General features: G+C 38.7%; 1 protein-coding gene across 2 annotated transcripts in view; it reads right to left on the bottom strand.

The window, feature by feature from the left end:
- XRCC4 (X-ray repair complementing defective repair in Chinese hamster cells 4) overlaps positions 1-10,428 on the bottom strand; it is a 180,631-nt gene extending 170,203 nt beyond the window's left edge. The window contains exon 1 of one of the 2 annotated variants that reach the window (XM_010578054.1): positions 10,359-10,428. The gene's annotated coding sequence lies outside the window, so the exon portion shown is untranslated. Of the gene's footprint in view, positions 1-4,170; positions 4,245-10,358 lie in introns of those variants that run through there. The other variant, XM_010578055.1, reaches the window with a different exon arrangement.
- Between the last annotated feature and the right edge of the window lie 1,162 nt (positions 10,429-11,590).

The raw sequence follows: 11,590 nt of genomic DNA on the forward strand, positions 1-11,590 counted from the left end.
ATTTAATATTCCATTAACTCAATAGTTCAAGAGGAAGAGCATTAAAATATCTGACAAAAACTTCAACTATGACTCAGTTAATCTAAGAACTACTATTGACCTAATAAGGACTACTTCTTTTTTCTTTCCTTTTTGGAAGAACATGATTGTGCCAACAAACAGGAAGAAAACAATACAGCATCCTTCCTATCACATCTCACAATAAGCCTCCCATTCCCTTGACCACAATATTTGTTCGACACTGAAAAAAGATTCAATAATAACCTTCAGCTGTAACTCAAAGATACATCTGAAGACCAAAGATAAAAATTTTGAAAGAGCTTTGTTTCCTAATGAAATTTAGGGGGCTAACACATTTTTATATTACATGCAACCTAAATTGTATCTAGTTGTTCTTTTGTTTAACTTTGTTCTATATTAAAAGCACAAGGTTCACAATTTTGTCAATAATGCAACTTTGCCTTGCAGTTAAAGAAAATAAATGAGAAATTGGCACTGGATATGAAGAAGTGACTGAATGACTTTATAACTTTGTGCAGACGGGTGAATGGCCCATTTTAAAAATTCAGTCCTGCATGACAACATTTGATCAAGAGATTGACTTTGAGACTGATGCAATTAGTATTTGGTCCTCATGGACCCAAGTGCAGAAGCAGGACTCACATGGCTAACATTTGCATTGCTTGCTTCCCACTGTTTCGTGGCAGCCACAAAAGGATTGGAAACATGCACATACTTTTTGTGCAATTGTCCAAAAAAAAGCAGTCTTGAGCTTGTCAGACTCCATGGGCCAATAGGATATGCAAGATTTGCCGCAAAAGATCTGGAATCTACGATAAGGAACAACCCTTGTCAGACTTATTTACTACAGTCACCAGCTGAAAAATGAGGAGAAACAGAAGGAAGCAGACAGTCAACAACCTTTATAGTAGGAATCTTACTAACAAGCTTTGATCTTAATTGTAGCCTGGAGGCAAAGCCCACCCTGGTGTCTTTCATCCTCTTGAAGTCTCAGACCTAACCCACTACCAACTCCAGATATCCAGGCTTGCCAAGCTTACTTATAAGCATCTATATTAGGAGACAGTTTAAGCTATAACAAGGTTAAAAAAAAAAAGGCCTTAATACATTAAAATAAACACCCAAGTGAGCAATTATACTAGTATATACTAGCAAGTAAGGGAGTACCTGGATAGATTTCCAAAAGGGACAAACCCTTCTTTTTCATCCTTTTCTACAAATTCTTCCCAACACTAATAGTTCAGTGTGTACACACTGTCAAATCGTCACTTTCCAAAATCCATATCAGAAAAATCCTAACATTTCCCTAGATAAAGCAGGATACACTAACTAAATATTCTAAATCTGTAAAAAATAAAATTAAATCATAGAAATGAAATATTTCCTGATTAAAAAGTTAATTTAGTACTGAAGTTACTAAAAAATGTGTATAGAACTGAGCCAGGATCAAAGACGACCACCAAATCAGCTTCAAGTGGGCAGATCCGGGATGCAAAGTCAGCAGGCGCACCTAAGAGACCCATACTCACTACCCTTGGTGCCTCTGGGAGATGCAAGCCCCAACAAATATTTTATAAATCTACTTTGGCAGTAGGTCAGCCTGGCTTTCCAAGGCCCTACCAAAGCGAATGGTGGCATGGAGCCACACCTGTTTTGCCTTCCCTCGCAAACTGCAATCTATTAAGAAAGTTAATTCACTTTCTCAAAAAAACAAACAACAACAACAAAAAATATTAAAATATCAATCTAAATATATATCAATTTCCCCATAATGTCTCTGAAAAGACAGCACTAAAATAATTATATATTTTGCAGATAAAAAACAGGAAAAGGAAACAAATCTATACAATACTGCCAGACACAACTTTTCAGCCTGCTCCATACCATCAGTAAGAACCAAGATTCCGGAATTTCTAGTATCTTAGTCACATTTCCAAAAGCATCTTTGCAGTTTTCAGTAAGTTAGTATTATCCATTTGAGTACGGGAAAGTTGAGGAATTAAAAAAAAAAAAAAAAAAGCAGCACGTTTTAACTGCCCTTCACCCATCCAAAAATACTCAGATACATATGTCTTTTTGATGTATATTTGGATAACATAGTAGTCTGGCTGAGGTATCATCTGTTTTCCAAAACACTGCCTTCTTTAGGATTAAGTATTATCAGGATATTCAACACAAAACAAATCTGTCCTACAGATTTCCTTTGTTTTCTATTCTCTAGTCCCCATCTAGACCTATTATAATGCCACTCAGTTTGACATGTTTCTGTAAATGCTTGACTTAACATCACCGAGCAATGGATTCCACTAAACAGTCTGCCTTTTTTTTTTTTTTTCAGTTTGAAATAAAGGCAGATAAATTCAGTACTACTGAATCCACAATAGGTCCATAGGCAAGAGTAACAAATCTGAAACAAAGATAAATGAAACAAAGAAATCAGTGTCAGCTAGATATGGAAAGATGTAATTCTCTATGTAAGATTCCTGAAGAGCTTTGAAAAATTGAGCCCAGTAACCTGGAAAAACAAGTTTCACCAAATGTAGCTGCTTCAGTGGGACAAGAGCAGGTATAAATACAAAGGCTTACATACCATCCTCTCCTCCCACCTCTACACCTAAGACTTTTCAAAGAGATGGATTATTTTAATTTCACATCCCTGTCAAATTAATAATAAAAAATAGGCCTAGACTTCAAATTGCTTTATCTTGCTAAACAGTTTCCTAAGGCATTTTCTTTGAAGAAAATCCTGCATTACCTCGTCTTCACTTAACAAAAGTTTTATTATGGTTTTCTTTCCATGTGCTATTTTTCTAATGGAAAAGGCAACATTGATCTCCTTGAAAACAACGAGCTCACACTACTTTAATTTATTAATTTAAACATTGTAATTAATTTTGTTTCATCTGGCCCCCACAGAAAAATAATTCACAGGACATTTTCAATGAACTGGGATATTCACTTTCAATGCACTTAAATTTCAATTTTACAGCTCTTTATTCAGCCATGTTTAACACTTTGCATTGAAAATTAATTACTTTTTGATGGATTGGGCTGAGCAATCAGAGTTTGAAGCTAAGACAAAGAGACATCCACCTTTATCTATTTATATTGAACGTTGATTTCAGCTGTTTCCACATACAAGCACGGGTCCAGCTTTGGTTCTTTGATCTGCCTTGAATGCCAAGCCATGAGATTCAACGTATCAGGTAACATGACAGGTACCTATATGCAGGATTATTGCCCCATGGTATAGCACCCTCAATAGAGGCAACAACCCACAGAAAAGTGACAAACCGAAACAGGAGAGAAGCACCAGTCCGTATCCAAGAATGACTGACATGCCGGTATTTTAGCAAGGAGAGGGCCCAGTGCCAAAGTCCCACAACTGCACCAAGCTCTGAGCAAACAAGCAGCTTTGTTTTAAAAAAAATAGATAAAATAAGGACACAGTTCCACTAAACAGATAGCAAATTCGGTGGCCACTGACTCTACACCCTAAGCACTTGCATATCTATTAGTTGTGCTCAGTCAGCCCTATGTCTACAAAACACATTTAGGAAGGAAAAAGGACATAAAGAGCTTCACATGAGTCACCTGTACTTTTTATATATTAAGTTCTATACATAAAAATATAAAGCTTTTCAAGACATATCAGCTCACTGCTTTTCTAAGTAGTTTTCCTGACTCTTTCATGTGGTGATTTTTTTTCTTGCTATGGCCTAGGCAAAAAAAAACCCAAAAACAACCACTCTCAAAAATTAAACCTTACCCAAGACACCTAATGCAAAGCAAGGGGGTCTACTTAAAGAAGCCAGCTTTTCAATATTAGTTTTCCCTCACAACTACTAAAGAATGCTAGCTTGCACTGGAATGAAAAGAAATTTGCAGACTAATATGAGGACACAGCAGGGGCATACCAGTGGAAAAATGCCATTGGGACTTGAACTGAGAGCACAATTAGGTACTCATTAGGAAAATAGAGCACAAAAGTGCTTTGATACTGCACCGGTTAGACACGGTTTCAGATCTTAAAGTGTAAATTATTACAAGGCAAACATGTGGAGCATCAGTGTAGAGGTGTCAGAACTGTTGTTTTAAGACTGTAAGTTAAATCAGTTCTTATGGAATGGTGATGTAAAAAATGTTCACCTTCATGTTGCTGGGCTTTCTGGTTCCCAACTGCAGAAGCTAAACAGAACCACTACTGCATGTCACTACCTGAAATGAAACTGTGAACAAATACAATGACTTTGAACTAATGCAGGTATATAAGCATAAAAAAACCCAGCCCTTTGTGCAGAAGAGTCAATTCTCCACAGCTCCAACAAACTACTTCAGTACAGTTTTAGATACAGTACCCCCACTGCATTTTTCCCCCTTTCAATGTTACAAGTACGCTATTTGTTTTACATTATCAAGTACCAAAATCACAACACAAACCTTGAATTAACAGTATATATTAAAAAATTCCTCTTCTACCTCATTATTTAAAGAAGAGAAGAAAAACATCTATGTTTAGAACAGTCAAGGTTAGTAACACAAATCCCTGGAACAGACAATATTAAAGAAAGATTATAAAATATAAAGCACGGTTTTCATCTATCTACTTCCCTGACCAAGGCAAATGGAAAAAAAACCATCTCTCTAATATTGCCTTCAGGAGATTATGAAACATAAGTCAAGTAAGTCTATTACCAAGACACACACAAGAATGCTTCAGCTAGTTCCTTGCCTCTTATCTCCAAAAATAATTATTCTCTATGAAAGCAATGCCTAGTTTTCACTGAAATGAAAATTTCTGCCCAATCTCTGTTATGCTTATGGCCACTGTGTGCTGTACTCTGTAAGTTAATGTTAAGTTTCACAGCTGGAGAAATTTAATATAAGCCCACACAATACAGTTTACCGCCTCCAACTACTGTCTAAGCTTCCCTCACTGGCTCAGTCAACACAAATCTCTCCTCAGGTTTTTTGTGAAGTTTCCACCATAAGCTTGACACAGCTGACAGCATTTGAAAAGCCCCATGCTCCCTCCTTCCTGTCCAGCTACTGTGCTGAAAAGGGTGGCCTCTAAGATCCTTTTGTAGACCTGTAAACAAACAATCCCTTTCATAATCATTTGAATCATTTTTTAAAAACAAATGCAGCCTGTGATAGGATATATAGCCTCACTCTTCCTTGCATTAATTTTTCCATCCCAAGATAGCAAGCAATTTGGCTGATGTCTAGATCAAGAACACAAAGTTCTCAGTCTCTGTGCTCTGAAAATCACATAAGATCAGTCTCCCTTTTTTTCCTATTTATTTTACAATCTCTGCTCTATCTGTCTGCTCTGTTGGAGGACACCCTTTCCCACAAAACTCACCTAGAAATCTGCAAAGCAGACGCAGAAATATTCCAGTAATTTTCCAAACTTCGGGAATTTGGACTATCTAATAATTTCTTGTGAAATTACTAGTATGCCTCAGAAGACAGTAACACCAGAGGCCTTTACTTTGGCACACGCATAATGAAATTTTTTTCAGCTTGGAACTTTTCCTATAAGAGATGATCTTTTCATTGATCAGATATGACTGTATTAGATTAGCAAACAACAGTAATTTGTTTAGTAATTGTCATCTAAATTTCACCTTAGCTTGTGTCAACATGGTAGCATACATAATCCAGTAAGTCTTTTGTATCTTGGACAGCAGTCCTTATTATTACATTATCTGATACTAATTCTACTAATAATCTTCAAATTCACAGGAGCCTTTTGCCACCTTTCATTTTTTTTCATCTCATGTATAGAGACAAAGGAGGTGGGGGAGACTAAAATACACAAAGACATCCCAATTACAAGCAGTAGGAGGTGAAGAACACTGTTTCTTAACCCAGGAAAGGGAGAGAGGTCAAGTCAGCAGAGGGACCAGTGGTGGAACTAGAGCAAACCCTGCTTTTGGTACAAAAATTTTCATTTCATGAACCATTCAATAGTATTTTACAATAGCTTTCTAAATTGGATTCTTTGTTATTTAGTGAAGTTAGTCAAGATCATAACTTAAATGTGTATGCACATTATTTTACGCATTCCCCACAAAAACAGCAAGCACTACACACTTTTTGCCAAATATAAAAGAAATCACAGCTGCATCCTAGTAACCTTGAAGACATAAATAACGGTTTGAGACCTTAAAAATCTCACCCTAAACTCCTAGCGATTCCACCTACTCTTCAAGGATGTGTGGTGCTTTTTCATTTGGGGCTCCTAAGCTCTAACATAACCCCTTAAAAACATTCTCCACCTACTACGAAGCCCTAGGCGACGAGAGGTAAGGATTAAAATTTCTCATCTTCAAGTGGCACTGAAAGATAACAAGGACATCAGAAATAGGCATTGAGACAAAACAGCAAGTGACTCTGTAAGGCTCATTACACATACATAAGCATGTAACATGTAATTTAGTGAAGCCAACATGCAGTATTGTAAACCATTTTAAATTATCTCATCCATACTGAAATGGAAGTTTATGGGTCAAAACAGACCACAGTAAGCTATCCAGTGTTCTTGCAAACCTGCTGGCAAGACAAGACACCAGCAGCACCAACACTGGGATTGTGCATGTCAGAAGGGTGGATAAGGTCACCTGTGTCATGTACAGCATAACTATTTCTACAGCAAGGCCATGACACTTCTCCCTGCCCCCCCCTCCCCGCCCCCCCCAAGCTGGAGTGCCTTGCTGAGCTGTGCAGTATCCCTGGAATCAGCCCATCAGTTGTAGATGACTTTTATCTTTTCATTTTTTTTCTTTTTAAATAATACTTAATGGAAAAGCTTTGTTTTGCAAGTTGTATGTAACAACTTAGATGTACTGGTTTTAGTCCAGATAAACACTTGAAATCAATGGAATTTAAATGCTGAGGCAATTTTGAAAATGCTTTATGCAGCTCTGTATACCATAATAGTGTTTAAAATCTAACTTGCCAGGTTTAGTTCTTAAGTACTTCACCAACAGATACATTAGAATCATCTTGTAGATCCAAGATGCTGCTATTCTGCTCATTTCACTATCCGTGTCAGAATAACTCCTGATGTGCCTATAATACCATAACTTCATATAGCAAATCATTCCAAACGCTCTCTATAACAGCAGTCAAAATTGTTGAGCATATAAAGTAATCGGCAAGTGCTTTCTCTCTGCAACCTGGAGACCGTAGCCACCATCACGTGATCCAACAAATAAAGGCACCCCAGAATATAAACTCAGTACGTGTGTATCCATCATCCAAGCAGAGCATAATAGCGGGCATGTTCATTCCTCACAGTCTTTCAAGACTCTAGTCAACTCTTATAACAGCCTACACGATTCAGAGTTTTATTGTACTGACAGAGGACAGCAATTCACATGAAACCTGCCACAAAAAGCGGAAATTTTAAGGTACAGGAATTCCCATGGTTATATGAACATTTCTTATCACACATCACCTGACACAGTAAGTTACTATAAAATGTATGGTTACAATACTAGGTTAAAGCACTCCTCCCAAGGACCTGTGATGTGAAGACTGAGGACTGAGTATTCATTCTTGCTTGGAACAGCTGCAACCTCCAAGCATTTTACAGCTATTGTAGTTCATCCTACTCCAGTGAATACAGTGTGCACTTTTACTAGGTAACACAGGGAGGCACAAAATGGAAAGAAAGAAGAGCCATACCTAAATGTAGACAGCTTTTTTGCAAAACAGTACTAGCAAACAAAATGCCACGTTCTAATACCATTGCCAGCCTACAGAACGCTACCTACTCACTACGCTTGCCTGAATAATGCATATCCCTCACGTTCCACCGCCTCCTTATTCCACTGGGAGAGCTAAACAAATTTGTAGCTGTAGCAACTATGCAAATAAGTTTTTATGCATTCATGCTTGTAGTTGAAGATACTAGCAACACAGAAGTGGATATGATGCAGAAGCAAAAAAGAGCATTACCAGCTTTTGCCAATCATTCAAACTAGCATATGTCAAAAAAAACAACTGCATTTATATCTTATTTACAAATGTTTTTTTCACCTCATATATACACATGCACATTTGTTACGCACAAAAACTTGTTCATACAGATGTACCTCTCATCTGTGATATTTTTAAACGATCTCCTCCAATCCTCCTACTTCTTATGAAAGCTAAGAGACAAGCGAAGCTAAATACCTATGTGCAATTGACATTGTTTTGGTATAATTCTTCCTGCATTTGAAAACAACCTAGAAGCTTAATCTCTGAAGCCACTTCTTTTACCTTTCATTATACACACAAATTCCTTGGTACGCTCTATTGCTTAAACACTCAAGAGTATGCAATCTCTTCACTCGCAAACCACACTACTGTAACATCTCTTAATGCGCATGTACTACGAAGCACAGCTGATACTATTAAACCTCCTTTAAAAAAAAAACAACCCACAAACCAAGGAACAACACAGAAAACCAGTATTCATCATATGGTTTTATTTACCTATTTGAATATTGCTTTATAGATCAATATAATTGTTTAAACTTCTGATTTATTTTGAAATTTCAACAGGCAAGAATGCATATGCAGCCAGTTCCTGTAGGCACTACCAACTGAGCTATCTCAGCCACTTGTAGTGTTTTCCATGACAATATATTAAATAGGAGAAAAAACATACAAGGGAAATGAGTACCGCCCTCTGAAATCTTGTATTTCAATCAATATCCTAGATGTATCAGAGCTGCATCCCAAAAGGCATTGTCATGCTAGGTACACTATCTTTTCAATGATGCCACCAAGGCTCCCAGAAGATCATTAGTATCAAATGGCACTTTTTCCACCAGAGCAAAATATGCAGCTGAAAGCATTTTAATAAAGCATTTTAATACAGCATGTAATCAATGAAAATTCTTCTTCAAATAGTTGAGACTGTTGGAAACTTCACTTGAAAATTAAATTGCTAGCGTAAATAAAAAGCATTTTTGCAAAAATCTGTAATGGATTTTATATGTGAGCTTACCAGAAACTATCAAAGTAGATAACAGTATATAAAAATTATCCTATAGGATATGTTTGCATATAAAACTAAGGAACTAGAGAAAGCTAGCTGACCACCCGGAAGCAGGCTTGACTACAATGTGACTTAGAACTGACAGCTACAGTCTCCTCTGCAATTACAGAAATAATTTTTCAATTTCAGTAACTAATCCACATTAAGAAATCAAAAGTGAAACCAAAAAGGAAAACCAAACCAGGGTTTTTTTCCATCTCAGAGACACATAAATAAGTTAAAAAGTAGTATTGCTTCTAAAATCTAGGGTCATGGTAACCATTAGAGGTTGAACTGTTCATTGGTTATAGTTCTTTCACTTTAGAAATTACCTTCATGTGACATCATCAAACACTTTAACAACAGGTTGTAGCTGACAACAAGGCTGTTTTTACAACTGTCTTTCTGCATTTTAATTGAATTCCAATTTTCATCCAAAACCTCGACATGTGAATAAAAGAAATTGATCCTGTGAATGTAATTCACTAACAAAATACGAGTAAGAAGTATGAACATGTTATGATAAATGACCATACATCTTGCTGACTACCTATTAAGTCAATGGATAAAGTTGCAAATTAATGAACCTTTGTAGTTGCTAGAGTTAAGCAGTCTTGAGAAAAATAAGAACAAATCTAAAATCAATATAATGTCTGAAATCCACAGAACAGAAGAACTAGTTATACAAAAAACCTCATCTTAAATTCTACATATACTTATGTTTGAAAAAGTCATTTTGGTGATTATGAATCTGAAACTACAATTTTACAGAGAACTCAAAATTGTAGTCACCAAAGCTACTACTGCAAATGAAGTTGCTCTTTAGAAGATACTAACAGCGTTTTAAGCGGATTGAGTACATTTGTTTCAGTTGCCTAAAGTATTTTGCCTTAGTAGAATATTGCCTTCGTTCCACTATAAAACATGTTTTATACACATACTCTCATTACCCTGCAGCCTCCTACAGCATTTTCTGGAAGTATGTCAAATGTTATCCCAACCTCTGGTAGGATGAAAAAATTGTTTCCCTTTACCAAGGGAAAAAGCAAAACCTGTCCTGCAGTCAACAGACAAACAAAACCAATTTGGCCCCAGTATTGAAAGATATGACAGAGTGACAAAGACCTCAAAACAAAGCCATCATCTTTGAAAGGGTTAAGGCTTTTCAAGTTCTGTAAGATAAAGTGTACTTATAAAAGGAGGAACAGATTGTTCATGGAAGTTGAGAACAGAGGTTTGTCGTGACAGCAACACCTAGGCACCTTGCTCTAAATTTAAAATAATCACGATGAAGTGTTACCACAGAACTGGTCAGAAAGCATGTAGTCTTTGCTTTCCTGAAGTCTCTCACAGTATCAAAGGCAATTCCTTAAAGAAAAAAACAATCTCCTGGTCAAAAAAACCAAATGCCACGTCTTTTTCATCGCGAGCCAGAATGAAGGCCTATCTCTTTTGTATGGCTCGATGGTAGTACAGGCACTGTCAAAACCAGCTGCCAAGTGCAGGAGTAACTGCAGATTTTAGTTGTACAGGGTTCTCTTATATGCAAGTATAAGAGGCCAGCCAAGTAGAACTTTTAATAATGTTCTTTTAAAGCTCTTTTAATAATTCTGGGTGTTTACTTACAGAAAAATACACTGTTGTCATGACAAGGAAATACACTAACTACCTTTACGCAAGCATTTTCAACTTGACTTGATGTGTTAAGTGCTAGTACAGAAAAGGAAAGAAGATGAAAACCTCTACAAGGAGAGGACACAGGACAAGAGCAAAAAGACAGGAGACCAGAGTGGAGCAGAAAGACCAGGCTCTGCTCCCTCCGCTCCCTCTCCTCGACTACTTCCCGAAGGGAAGCCGGTTTGGATTTTTCCTAAGGAAGAACAGGACCGTGACTTCACAATAAAAAAGCAATTTATTAAAAAACAGCCTCACTAAGGCGTTCTTTATGTTCTTAACGTTTCATTAGCAAGGCGCTCATTCGCCCGCAGGGACCGGGGGGGGGCAGATCGCCGGCCGGACACAGGGCCGCGGCCCCCCCCCCCCCCCCCAAGGCCGTGCCCAGCGGCAGCCCCGGCTCCCCCACACCCCTCGGACAACCGGCCCGCTCCCTGCCCCGCAGGCAAACCGCGGCCGGGGCCGGGCGGGAGGCGCCGGGACACAGGACCCCCCGCGTCCCCGGCTGGAAAAAAAAGAACAAAAACCAACAAACCCCCAAAAAACCCAAACACCTCTGTGGGCGAACAGGCGGGGGAAAAACGCGACCGGGGGAGCGGGGCCGAGCCGCCGCCCCCCCCGCCCGCTCCCAGGGGCCTGCGGCTGATACCGGGTCGCTCGCCCCGGCCCCACGGCGTCGGGGCACCCCTGGTACTTGACGGTCTCGCTCGCCCGGGCCCCGCCGGCGGCCGCCCCGTCACGGGGGAGGGGGCGGGGCGCCCCGACCGACCGACCTACCTCCTCTTCCTCCTCCTCCTCCTCCTCCTCCTCCTCCTCTTCTTCTTCTTCTTCTTCTTCCTCCTCCTCCTTCCGCACCGC

The sequence above is a fragment of the Haliaeetus leucocephalus genome, unplaced genomic scaffold (genome assembly GCF_000737465.1).
Source record: "Haliaeetus leucocephalus isolate CR32 unplaced genomic scaffold, Haliaeetus_leucocephalus-4.0 Scaffold598, whole genome shotgun sequence".
Lineage (NCBI taxonomy): Eukaryota > Metazoa > Chordata > Aves > Accipitriformes > Accipitridae > Haliaeetus > Haliaeetus leucocephalus.